The sequence below is a fragment of the Nerophis lumbriciformis genome, linkage group LG28 (assembly GCF_033978685.3).
Source record: "Nerophis lumbriciformis linkage group LG28, RoL_Nlum_v2.1, whole genome shotgun sequence".
Taxonomy (NCBI): Eukaryota; Metazoa; Chordata; class Actinopteri; order Syngnathiformes; family Syngnathidae; genus Nerophis; species Nerophis lumbriciformis.
This window is the reverse complement of record NC_084575.2, coordinates 17,710,567-17,724,153: the sequence shown is the minus strand read 5'-3', so window position 1 is coordinate 17,724,153 and position 13,587 is coordinate 17,710,567. Positions and strand designations below refer to the sequence as shown.

General features: G+C 37.6%; 1 protein-coding gene across 2 annotated transcripts in view; it reads right to left on the bottom strand.

Annotated features, from left to right (window-relative positions):
- tafa4b (TAFA chemokine like family member 4b) overlaps positions 1-13,587 on the bottom strand; it is a 159,311-nt gene that overhangs the window by 118,365 nt on the left and 27,359 nt on the right. For both annotated transcript variants that reach the window (XM_061923810.2, XM_061923812.1), the window contains exon 2: positions 6,673-6,758. The gene's annotated coding sequence lies outside the window, so the exon portion shown is untranslated. The remainder of the gene's footprint in view (positions 1-6,672; positions 6,759-13,587) is intronic.

The window sequence follows — 13,587 nt, the reverse complement described above, 5'->3', positions numbered from 1 at the left end:
ATTAATATTAATTTTCATAAAGTTTCGGTCTCGCAACTACGGTAAACAGCCGCCATCTTTTTTCCCCGTAGAAGAAGAAGAAGCGCGCGGTGCATGCTGGGATATGTGACGTTTCATTTCCATTTGTGTGTTTATGTAAAGACCCCAAAATGGCTCCTATTAAGTGTGTTGTCTGTCTAATTATAAATAATGCAGACGAGGCGTGTTAACTGAGTTCTCAACGTTTACTCACAGCGTGCTCATAACCACATTCTAACTGCCAGCATACAACGCTTCTCAGGGCTACCGCGCATGCTCGTCACTATCGTTGCATGCTGGGTAGTGTAGTTGTTATATTTGCTAGCTCATAACATCACATTAAGAGACACGCTTACGCGCTTAATTCAATACTCGCCGTCATTCCGGGTGGATTGACAAAAGACCTCCAGCCGCTAGATATTGGTGTCAACAGGGCATTCGAAGCTAGACTGCTAACTGCGTGGGAACAGTGGATGACAGAAGGCGAACACACGTGACGTTCACCAAGACAGGGAGACAGCGCCGGACGACATACGCCAACATCTGCCAGTGGATCGTAAATGCCTGGGCAGATATTTCGGTCACAACTGTGGTCCGAGCTTTCCGGAAGGCAGGATTCACAGAACTGCTGGACAACAGCGACACTGACTCCGATTACTTCGACGAGACGGAGCCGTTCGACGAGACGGAGCCGGCCATTTTGGATCCCACATCGCCCAACTTTTCAATTCGGACACCGAAGGAGAAGAATTCGAGGGATTTATGAATGAAGAATAACTTCAGAAAGTGAGCGTTATGTTTATTTTGTGTGTTGTGACATTAACGTTCGAGCAACATTATGTTGCTATTGCTCTGCACTATTTTGAATTTTACTATGTTTGTGATTGCACATTTGCGTACATTTTGGGAGTGAACAGAGTTGTTAGAACGCTGGTTTTTAATATATTATTAAAGTTTGACTGACCTATCTGACTGTTTTTTTGACATTCCTTTAGCGCAGTTAGATGCGGCTTACAACACGGGGCGGCTTATAGGTGGACAAAGTTTTGAAATATGCCGTTCATTGAAGGCGCGGCTTATAACCCAGGGCGCCTTATGGTGCGGAAAATACGGTAACAAGAGAAACTAGGCAGCAGTGACCATGTTATGAAAAAGTATTTCACCTGTGGAGCTCCCCTAGTTTTAATGGTTTCGTCAAGCCTATTTGGGTGATGTTCGGCGGGCCTTGATTATAGGGAGGGTTTTTTGCCAGCGTTTAAGACTATCTACAAAACTTTGACCTTGTTCATCTTTGGGTCTTTCCATCTGCTACTTGTTGTTTGAAAATGTTCTTTTACTTCTTGTCGGCATGCACGCACACAAACTCTCCTTCGTGAAAATTGCTTCCGACATTTAGTGATTCTGTTAATAACCAGAATTGAAAGTAGACAGCAGCCCTAAAAATGGGTATACATTTTTTGTAATGTATTCCGTTTGAAGGGGGACATTTTTTTGTAAGTCCACAATACGAGATATGCACTACATGCATGGTTCAAGAAACAATTCCAACAGATTCTACCTTGTGGTCCAGTTTGGATGTGCAGTGTAAGCAGAACAAAAATGTGTCATTTGTCAATGTCACAACAGAAGATAGAATGTAGGCCTGAAATTATGCAATTATGACCGTTGATGATGATATAGTGTAGGAAGGTCTTCGACTGAGGAGTTTCAGAGTCGAATCTGATTTGTTAGATTTTGCCAACGATTTTGCCATTAGTCAACGATCACTCTGAATCCGTGACTGATGAAGCCTGCTCGGATGAGAGGCGAAATGTCTTCTAAGGCATTCCAAACCCAGCAGGCATCAAAACAACATTGAGAACTTGTTGCTTCAGGTCCTGACGTTGAGCAACTCAAACACAACGTTGAAACAACATGCTTTTTGACGACGTTTAATCAATGTTGGGTTCTGACGTTGATTTGACTATTGAAATTTGATATATCCCAACCAACAACGTGGATCCAATTTACAAATACAACTATTTTGCAACGTTGTTTCAAAGTCAGCTGTATAATCACTCGTCATACAGCAATTGACTATATTTGTCTATTACCTGACCGCTTCTATGTTAGCTACCTCTCTTTGTTTATAATGCATATTTTCTGCTGGATCTACTCTGTATTTTATGCTGCCATTTTGTTTGCTGCAGCTGTTACATATACTGTAATATTGTACATGGTAATTGGGATTTGCTATATATTGTACATATTACCGTATTTTTCGGACTACAAATCGCAGTTTTTTTCATCACTCAGGAGCGACTTATGTGTGAAATTATTAACACATTGCCGTAAAATATCAAAAAATATTATTTAGCTCATTCACGTAAGAGACAGACATATAAGATTTCATGGGATTTGTCATGACTTGGTCCTGGGTGTTTGCTTTTCCGGAATGCAACGGAAAGTTGGTTCGGGCGAGACGGGAATGTGAGTACATGATTTATTTAATATATTAAAAAAAATGTACAAACGAAAAGCGCGCACAGTGGCGGAGAACAAACTATGAAACCAAAAGACTATAGCATTAATAAACAAAAACTTACTTGGCTTGGACAAAAGTAGCAGCATGAATGATGGACATGAAAACAAGTGTCAGAAATGTACAGAGCATAAATGTGAGATGTCACCAGAAAGACAAACTGAAAACAATGAACTTAAATACTACAGACATGATTAACGAAAACAGGTGCGTGACTCAAAACGTGAAACAGGTGCGTGACGTGACAGGTGAAAACTAATGGGTTGCTATGGTGACAAACAAGAGTGCACAATGAGTCCAAACGTGGAACAGGTGAAACTAATGGGTAATCATGGAAACAAGACAAGGGAGTGAAAAGCCACAAACTAAAGAGTCCAATAACTAAACAAAACATGACTGAAACAAAACATGATTACACAGACATGACAGGATTTAGCGATTAGGAGTGACAGACTGTTTGGTAAACGTATAGCATGTTCTATATGTTATAGTTATTTGAATGACTCTTACCATAATATGTTACGTTAACATACCAGGCACGTTCTAAGTTGGTTATTTATGCGTCATATAACGTACACTTATTCAGCCTGTTGTTCTCTATTTTTTATTTATTTTAAATTGCCTTTCAAATGTCTATTCTTGGTGTTGGGTTTTATCAAATAAATGTCCCCAAAAAATGCAACTTATACTCCAGTGCGACTTATATATGTTTTTTTCCTTCTTTATTATGCATTTTCGGCCGGTGTGACTTATACTCCGGAGCGACTTACACTCCGAAAAATACGGTATATAATAATATAATATAATATATTATTATAATATATCAGTATATATTATATATTATATCTTGTATGTATTACAATATATTACATATATGTTATATTTTGTATTGCTACTATGGTACATTTAAAAAAAATAATTTGTCTATCTATTTCTAGAAAAGTCCTCCAAAAGTCCCAGGCCGACATTAACGAACATATGAGCAATCTATCGGCCCCGTCTGCTGCTAATGATGAGCTTGCACGTATCGGCATTGATTACCGCACGTGTCATGCCTGTCAACTGGAAAGGTGAGCTTGACAGAGAAGGAAGAGAGAGGAGAGAGAACGGCACAAACAAAGCAGGGAGTTGGACTCGGGAGTCAGAGGTTTGGTGGAATGTCAGAGAGAGAGACGTGGGAATAATAGAGTGTGAGACAGACAAAGACACAACCACTGACACACAGGAAGAGAGAGAGAAGGTGAGGAGGCCTGATCAATTGTTCATTTTACAAAGTCACTGAGACGTGTCAGCAGTGTCAATAAGTGAATTAATTTGTCTGGGGGTCTCCCGAGCATGACACCTTGTTCACTCTGTTCGCCCAAGACAATCAGAGCCTCTAACCCCCTCTTAATCACACGCACACACACACACACACACAATCTTACACACACATGCTGTGCATCAGCAATTACTTAGAGGCTATTTAATTGTAGTTAAGATATGAGGGGAAAGTGCTACATCAGCTTTCTTGATGAATGTGAAATAACCATGGCCGCCCGTCCCCATATGCCAGTGCTTCTCAATTATGTTTCTCTTACGCCCCCCTAGAGGGAAGAAAATATGTTTGCTGACTATAAATAGTAGGGGTGTGGGAAAAAATCTATTCAAATTCGAATTGCGATTCTCATGATGTGTCTCAGAATCGATTCTCATTTGTAAAAAATCGATTTTTTGTATTTATTTATTTATTTTTTTTTTTAATTAATCAATCCAACAAAACAATACACAGCAATACCATAACAATGCAATCCAATTCCAAAACCAAACCCGACCCAGCAACACTCAGAACTGCAATAAACAGAGCGATTGAGAGGAGACACAAACACGACACAGAACAAACCAAAAGTTGTGAAACAAAAATGAATATTATCAACAACAGTATCGATATTAGTAACAATTTCAACATAGCAGTGATTAAAAATCCCTCATTGACATTATCACTAGACATTTATAAAAAAAAATAACAATAGTGTCACAGTGGCTTACACTTGCATCGCATCTCATAAGCTTGACAACACACTGTGTCCAATATTTTCACAAAGATAAAATAAGTCATAATTTTGGTTCATTTAATAATTAAAGGGGAACATTATCACAATTTCAGAATGGTTAAAACCATTAAAAATGAGTTCCCAGTGGCTTGTTATATTTTTCAAAATTTTACCCATCACGCAATATCCCTAAAAAAAGCTTCAAAGTGCCTGATTTTAACCACCCGTCCATTTTCCTGTGACGTCACATAGTGAAGCCAACACAAACAAACATGGCGGAAAGAACAGCAAGCTATAGCGACATTAGTTCGGATTCAGACTCGGATTTCAGCGGCTTAAGCAATTCAACAGATTACGCATGTATTGAAACAGATGGTTGTAGTGTGGAGGCAGGTAGCGAAAACGAAATTGAAGAAGAAACTGAAGCTATTGAGCCATATCGGTTTGAACCGTATGCAAGCGAAACCGACGAAAACGACAAGACAGCCAGCGACACGGGAGAAAGCGAGGACAAATTCGGCGATCGCCTTCTAACCAACGATTGGTATGTGTTTGTTTGGCATTAAAGGAAACTAACAACTATGAACTAGGTTTACAGCATATGAAATACATTTGGCAACAACATGCACTTTGAGAGTGCAGACAGCCCAATTTTCATTAATTAATATATTCTGTAGACATACCCTCATGTCAGCAGGCCAGGAAAGCTAGGGTCGATATTCTTCTCTTGATCATCTTCGGTGGCATAAGGGACGGTGTGAGCCAAGACATCCAGGGGGTTTAGCTCGCTCGTCTGCGGGAACAAACTGCTGCCATTGCTTGCCGTGCTACCGAGGTCCTTTGTCCCTGAATTGCTCACACACTCCGGCAGATTCAATGGAGGTCTGGCGGCAGATTTCTTTGACTTTATCGTTGGAAATGCATCTGCTTTGAGTGTCGCAGGATATCCACACATTCTTGCCATCTCTGTCGTAGCATAGCTTTCGTCGGTAAAGTGTGCGGAACAAACGTCCAATTTCTTGCCACTTTCGCATCTTTGGGCCACTGGTGCAACTTGAATCCGTCCCTGTTCGTGTTGTTACACCCTCCGACAACACACCGACGAGGCATGATGTCTCCAAGGTACGGAAAACAGTCGAAAAAACGGAAAATAAAAGAGCTGATTTGACTCTGTGTTTGAGAAAATGGCGGATTGCTTCCCGATCCGTGAGCGAATATTAGAAAGGCGTTTAATTCACCAAAATTCACCCATTTAGAGTTCGGAAATCGGTTAAAAAAAATATTTGGTCTTTTTTCTGCAACATCAAGGTATATATTGACGCTTACATAGGTCTGGTGATAATGTTCCCCTTTAAAACAAATTGACATTATTGCAATCAGTTGATAAAACATTGTCCTTTACAATTATAAAAGCTTTTTACAAAAATCTACTACTCTGCTTGCACGTCAGCAGACTGGGGTAGATCCTGCTGAAATCTTATGTATTGAATGAACAGAGAATCGTTTTGAATCGGGAAAATATCATTTTTGAATCGAGAATTGCGTTGAATCGAAAAAAAAAATCGATTTTGAATCGAATCGTGACCCCAAGAATCGATATTGAATCGAATCGTGGGACACCCAAAGATTCGCAGCCCTAATAAACAGTATCAAAAAAGTGCTATAACATTGTATCCTTAAAAAAAGAAACAACTATAGATCAACTTACAAACAAGAATAACTTTATTTAACATTGTTTTCGTTATGATCCATTGCCCTGGTCATGTTTTGTTCTGTTAGTTTTGACCACCTCAGTTCTGTTTTCAGCAACCCTGGGTTTGTGTTTCAGTTGCCATGACTGCAGATTAGTTTCACCTGCCTCTGATTAGGGTTTGGGACGCTCACCTGCTCCTGGGCACTAATCGGAGAGCTACTTATTCCCGTTTCTCGCCACAATCAGTCTGGCTTCCTTGTTTGCATCACGCAACAGTGACAACGTTTTCTACTTGGTTCCATGCAACCCGTACGCTAAGTATTTTTCTATGATCTTTGATTCCTGTCCCTGTGCTAAGGTCTTTTGTATTTTTGCATGATTTCATGGACAATAAATCATTGACTCACCTGCACGTCGCCTCCGGAGTTCCTGCTGCATCGAGGGAGAACGACCCCCGCAGTATAATGCGACCCAGTCGTTACAGTTTTTTAGTCTGTAATAGAAAAGATTTAAAGTGCATCAATTTCCCTGAAAAAAAAAATCCTTATTTAAACTGTTAACGTTTTTGACCGACTTAACTCATTCGAGAGTGAAAAATAAAATTAAATGAGGTCAATAATTAACTAGATGAGGCAATTCCCGAAGGAATTGCGTGTGAATGCTCCAATGCTGAAGTTGAACTGAAATCCTGGAATTTTTTTTAGAATTGTTGAAGTAGAGCACAAAATTCCCACACAAGCTGAATATTTTGAAGTTGGAACAGTTTGAATCAGGTGAAAAATGTGGGAGTTGTGGAACTTTGAAGAATGTCCCATTGATTTCACTGGGAATTTCCCCCAAAATTTGGGGATTTCGGGAAAAGCGGGAATTTTTTGAAAATGGTAAAAAAACAAACTTGAATGGTCTTAATGAGTTGAAATGGTTGGTTTTGGAATTGTTCAAATCGGTCGAGAAATATTGAAGCAGTTATTGAATTGAGAAATGGTATTACGGAATTCCTGGAATTTCGGGGAAAACGGGAATTTTTTCCACTTCAAAAAACAATATTTGTTTTTTGTCCTGATTAAGAGGTTTTTTTTTTGATGGTGAAACGGTTGAAGTGGGTTGAAAAATGTGGATGGAGTAGTCGCCAGAAAAAAGGGTGGAAATAGGGCTTTGGAAAATTCAGGAATTCTAAAAAATCCTGGAATTTTTTTGAAATTGAAAAAAGGGTCGTTTGAATTTCCAGAATGGTGGAATGTGTTGAAGGTGGAATGGTTTGAATCGGTTGAAAAATGTGGAAATGGTGAAAGTTTGAAAAATGCCCAATTCATTTTGAATGGGAAAAATGTCCCGGAAAACCTGGAATTATTGGATTCAAGTTAGATTTAAAAAAGTATAATAATTGTTTCACATAAATAGAAAAGTATAAAAAATAATGGAAAGGGCAGGGCTAAAAATAAAATTCTATTTAGGGCCCTGATTTAGCCAGGGATGGGCCTGCATGAGGGGCCTGTTTTGCGTAAATAAACGCATGTATAAATATCAAATAATAATTGATGGGGCGCTTCATACAAACTTGTTAGTGGAAATATATTCCTAGACCCTTCCTGTTCCGTCACCGATAAGAATATAATGACAAATTTCCCCATTGTCCGTTGTGGCATGCAGCATTACTGCTGGGCTGGTAAACAATCATACTGGGATCAAATTCTGTATCAGGAAAGTATGCAAATGTGTGTGTTATTTATGTTACATTTGTTATTTCGAAATTTAAAAAAATACATATTGAACAATTTATTTCCCATGAATTTGTTTCAGTACAAAACATGCAACAAATGAAATTCAAGTTGGATTAAAAAAATTGTTTCAAAAAAAGAAAAATGTCGAAATACATTTTGTAATATGACGATGGGAGGCTCAAAATAAAATTCCACTTCGGGCTTCAATTTAACTGCGTGAGTTCCCCCTTTTTGCGTGGAAAAGCACATGTAAAAAAAAAAATGTAATTAATGACAGGGTGCTTCATATATATATATATATATATATACATATATATATTTTATTTATTTTTATTTTATTTATTTTTTTATTATTATTATTTTTTTACAACAAATGTATTCCTAAACCCTCCCTGCTTCATCACTGTTAAGAATATAATGACAAAGTTCCCCAGCCATTCACATGAGGCCCTTTTCCACCAAAAGTTCAGGAACTTTAAGATCCAGGAACCGGACTTTAACAGCAACTATACGTTTCTGTAAAAGTGTGTGGTTTGTGTTCTTACCGCATTTCACAGTTCAGGGTAGTTTATACAAATCAGGCTGATGGCGAATGAAGGAGTGGTTTGCTATATTTCTACACTGATACCATGTAAATCAGGGGTGTCAAACTCATTTTAGATGGGGGGCCACACGGAGAAAAATCCACTCCCAAGTGGGCCGGACAGGTAAAATCACGGCACGATAACTTAAAAATAAAGACAACTTCAGATTGTTTTCTTTGTTTAAAAATAGAACAAGCACATTCTGAAATTGTACAAATCATAATGTTGTTGGGTTTTTTTTTACACTTACATGTTGCGGTTAATAGTATTCTATCATTATTTGTTGTTATTTATACTTTCTGAATACATTATGTGATAATGTTCATCAGTCAACTCGTTGGTATTAATTTTCAATCTATCAAGATAAGAAAAATAATATCAAAATCAAATTACAGGATGTTATTTATGTAGTTTGCTCATTTTCCTCGACTGGTGCATTAACATCATGTGGTTTATTGTTTTTCGAGTGGACACATTTAGAACAGCAGTTTCTTTCATTCAAAAATTTCGGCTCATTTTTATACTTAGCAAATTCATCCCACGGGCCGGAAAAAACTTGTTCGTGGGCCAAATCCGGCACTCGGGCCTTACGTTTGACACCCCTGATGTAAATAAACAAACAATATTTGGTCAGTTATTTTAATAGGAAGTAAGTAAATGAAATACAAAGCCATTATATACAAAACGAGAATATTTATGTACAAACCCCGTTTCCATATGAGTTGGGAAATTGTGTTAGATGTAAATATAAACGGAATACAATGATTTGCAAATCATTTTCAACCCATATTCAGTTGAATATGCTACAACGACAACATATTTGATGTTCAAACTGATAAACATTTTTTTTTTGCAAATAATCATTAACTTTAGAATTTGAAGTGGAAAAGTGTTCTGTGGTCTGACGAGTCCACATTTCAAATTGTTTTTGGAAATATTCGACATCGTGTCATCCGGACCAAAGGGGAAGCGAACCATCCAGACTGTTATCGACGCAAAGTTGAAAAGCCAGCATCTGTGATGGTATGGGGGTGCATTAATGCCCAAAGCATGGGTAACTTACACATCTGTGAAGGCACCATTAATGCTGAAAGGTACATACAGGTTTTGGAACAACATATGCTGCCATCTAAGCGCCGTCTTTTTCAAGAACGCCCCTGCTTATTTCAGTAAGACAATGCCTAGCCACATTCAGCACGTGTTACAACGCGTGGCTTCATAGTAAAAGAGTGCGGGTACTTTCCTGGTCCGCCTGCAGTCTAGACCTGTCTCCCATCGAAAATGTGTGGCGCATTATGAAGCGTAAAATACGACAGCGGAGACCCCGGACTGTTGAACGACTGAAGCGCTACATAAAACAAGAATGGGAAAAATTCCACTTTCAAAGCTTCAACAATTAGTTTCCTCAGTTTCCAAACGTTTATTGAGTGTTGTTCAAAGAAAAGGTGATGTAACACAGTGGAGAACATGCCCTTTCCCAACTACTTTGGCACGTGTTGCAGCCATGAAATTCTAAGTTAATTATTATTTGCAAAAAAAAATAAAGTTTATGAGTTTGAACATCAAATATGTTGTCTTTGTAGTGCATTCAATTGAATATGGGTTGAAAAGGATTTGCAAATCATTGTATTCCATTTATATTTACATCTAACACAGTTTCCCAACTCATATGGAAACGGGGTTTGTATATTCGTGTATCAAATTGTTTATAAAAAGTCCGGCTTTTGTCTGCAATGTCCAACAGACAGAAAGTCGTCCTCTCAGTAAATTATGAATTCGTGAGAGTCCGATGATTCCTTTTGTTCCATATCTGCTGTAAATAACAATATATAAATAATAAATGTCAGAGTTTATCTCACGCCAACAACACAAACACATCAGGTTTAGCGTTAGCTTGTTAGCATTAGCATTCTATTCACTCGAGTTGAGGCTAATAACTACACTAATGGAGTGTTACTGACTACTTTTACAACATGTAATAAAGTAAATAGTTAATATTTGATGTGTTTTACCTTCATTCCACTCGTTTACTGCTTTTTTTATTTCACGATTATCCAACAAAGTCCGAGTAGTAAGCAGCTGAGGTCGATGCTTCGAGTCCGGCTTCATACTCCTCTGTAAATACGTTTAAAAGAGTTCGTCCAATTCTTGTAGCTTTGCGTATCGAAATGAAGTTTGTAAAGAATAATAAACAACATTAAACTGCATATAGTCTTAAGACTATCTGCAAACACTGCAAGAAAGTTCCACTGATCGTTGATCAGATGCCCCACAAAAGGACTGTTTTCACTGATGGACTCTAGAAAGAGGTTCCGCAGCCTCCGAAGCAGAACCTCCAGGTTCTGTAACAGCTTCTTCCCTCAGGCCGTAAGACTCTTAAACGCATCATAATTAACTCCCCCCAAAATGGATTAACTCGCTGGAATAAAAAAGACAATATAACATACATCCATAAACGTGGACGCATGTGGAAAAAGTGCAATATATTTATCTGTACAGTAATATATTTATTTATTTATATATATTATATATATTTATTTATATATATTATATATATTTATTTATTTTATATATATATTATATATATTATTTATATATATTTATATATATTTATTTATTTATACATGCACCTTATTGCTTTTTTATCCTGCACTACCATGAGCTTATGTAACGAAATTTCGTTCTTATCTGTGCTGTAAAGTTCAAATTTGAATGAAAATAAAAAGGAAGTCTAAGTCTTAGTCTAAGTCTAAAAGTTCCTGCAAGTCAAAAGTTCCTTTCAATCTTCTCTCTCCCTCTGTTGTCAAGTATTTCGCAATAGAAATACACAAGAAATGGGGTATAAACAAGTCGTTAATATGTTTGAAAAATACGTTTTAGGAACGCCTCCAACTGTGTTCAACCGATCAGCATTCAACAGCACAGCCTGCACAGCCCAGGAACCTTCCAAAAGTCCCACCTAGTTGGCAGGAACTAAAAAAAAGTTCCTGAAGAACTAAATCTGCCGGGGTAGTTTTTTTTGGTGGAAACACAGGGGGAACTTTATTTAAGTGGGAAAGTTCCTGCGGTGGAAAAGGGCCTATGGACAAAACATGCATCAAATTGAATTAGAGTTTGATTAAAAAGAATACAAATATTTTCACACAAATGAAAAAGTGTGGAAAAATTGTGGGTTCAAAATAAAATTCTGCTTAGGGCCCCAATTTAGCCAGGGCAATACCTAGAAACAGATGCGTGCGCACGCGCGCGCGCGCGCGCAGACATACACATTCTTGTATTTGTTACGTTCTCGAGACCTAAATGCCTACCTCTTTAGGACCACCCTTTCTAGATGTATAAATATTTATATTTACAACATTATTAATATGTACATACTATGCAAATATAAAAAAGGCTGGTTGTGAAAAATTTGTTGGAATTTCACAAGAAAAAGTTCACAATTTCACAAGAAAAACTTAGAATTTTGGCAGTATTTTAATAAACTTTAATAAACGCAAGTCAAAATGGGTAAAATGTTTGTGCAATATTATGATACAAGTTGGAATTTTACTCAATAACAGTCATAGTTTTACAAGAAAAGCTTAAAATCTTGGCAAATTTATGAAAAGTCGTAACTTTACTCGACAAAAGTCAAAATTTTACAAGAAAACTTAAAAATGTTGGCAATATTATAATAACAATCGGAATTTTACCTGGCAAAATTATGACAAAAGTCATAATTTTACTAAAAAAATGTCACTTTTAAAACCGACACAAAGTCAATTTGTAAGCCAACTCAGTGACCTAGTGGTTAGAGTGTCCGCCCTGAGATCGGTAAGATGTGAGTTCAAACCCCGGCCGAGTCATACCAAGGACTTTAAAAATGGGACCCATCACCTCCCTGCTTGGCACTCAGCATCAAGGGTTGGAATTGGGGGTTAAATCACCAAAAATTATTCCCGGGCGCAGCACCGCCCCTCACCTCCCAGGGGGTGTACAAGGGGATGGGTCAAATGCAGAGGACCAATTTCACCACACCTTGTGTGTGTGTGACAATCATTGGTACTTTACTTTAACTTTAATTTGAAAAATCCCTCCTTTTTGGGACCACCCTAATTTTGATAGATTTCACCACCAGCGATGCAGATGAGACATTCTCTATTAGATGCAACGGTTTTCCGTATTGGGACCATGATTTCGGTCCTCACTTGTTCACTGGTCCTTATATGGAAGGTACTTTTCCTTGTTAGTGTCTCAAGAAGGGTAGAAATACAATAACGCACACACACACACACACACACACACACACACACACACACACACACACACACACACACACACACAAATTCTTGTATTTTTTACATTCTTGAAACCTGAGAAAAATGTCTACCTTTTTAGGACCACCCTATAGATATATAAATATTTACATTTACAACATTAATAATATATACAACCTATGCAAATATAAAAAGGTAAGCTTTTATTTTATTTTTATTGTTTGTAATTGGTTTTTAATCTTCATTATTTACTTCAAGTTATTCCAGTATATCTCTATATACATATATATATATATATATATATATATTTTTTTTAATTCAATTTTGGCCAAAGGGGGCGCATTTCAATCTCTCACACACACACAGGGGGAGCACTTTTAAAACCGACAGTCAATTTGAAAAATCCCTCCTTTTTGGGACCACCCTAATTTTGATAGATTTCACCACCAGGGTTGCAAATGAGATCTCTATTTTTTGTTTTTTGTAATGTGCTTAGCTGTCGTCTTGTTTTATCATATATTGCTGCCTTTGCACCTGTCAATGTTTACTTTTGTAGGCACATTAAATCAACAAAAAATCCTGACTTTGGAGCAATGTTCACAGACTCTAGTATTTGGCTCTCTATTAGATAAAATGGTTTTCCGTATTGGGACCATGATTTCGGTCCTAACTTGTTCACCGGTCCTCATATGGAAGGTACTTTTACTTGTTGATGTCTCAAGAAGTGTAGAAATACAAGAACACACACACACACACACACA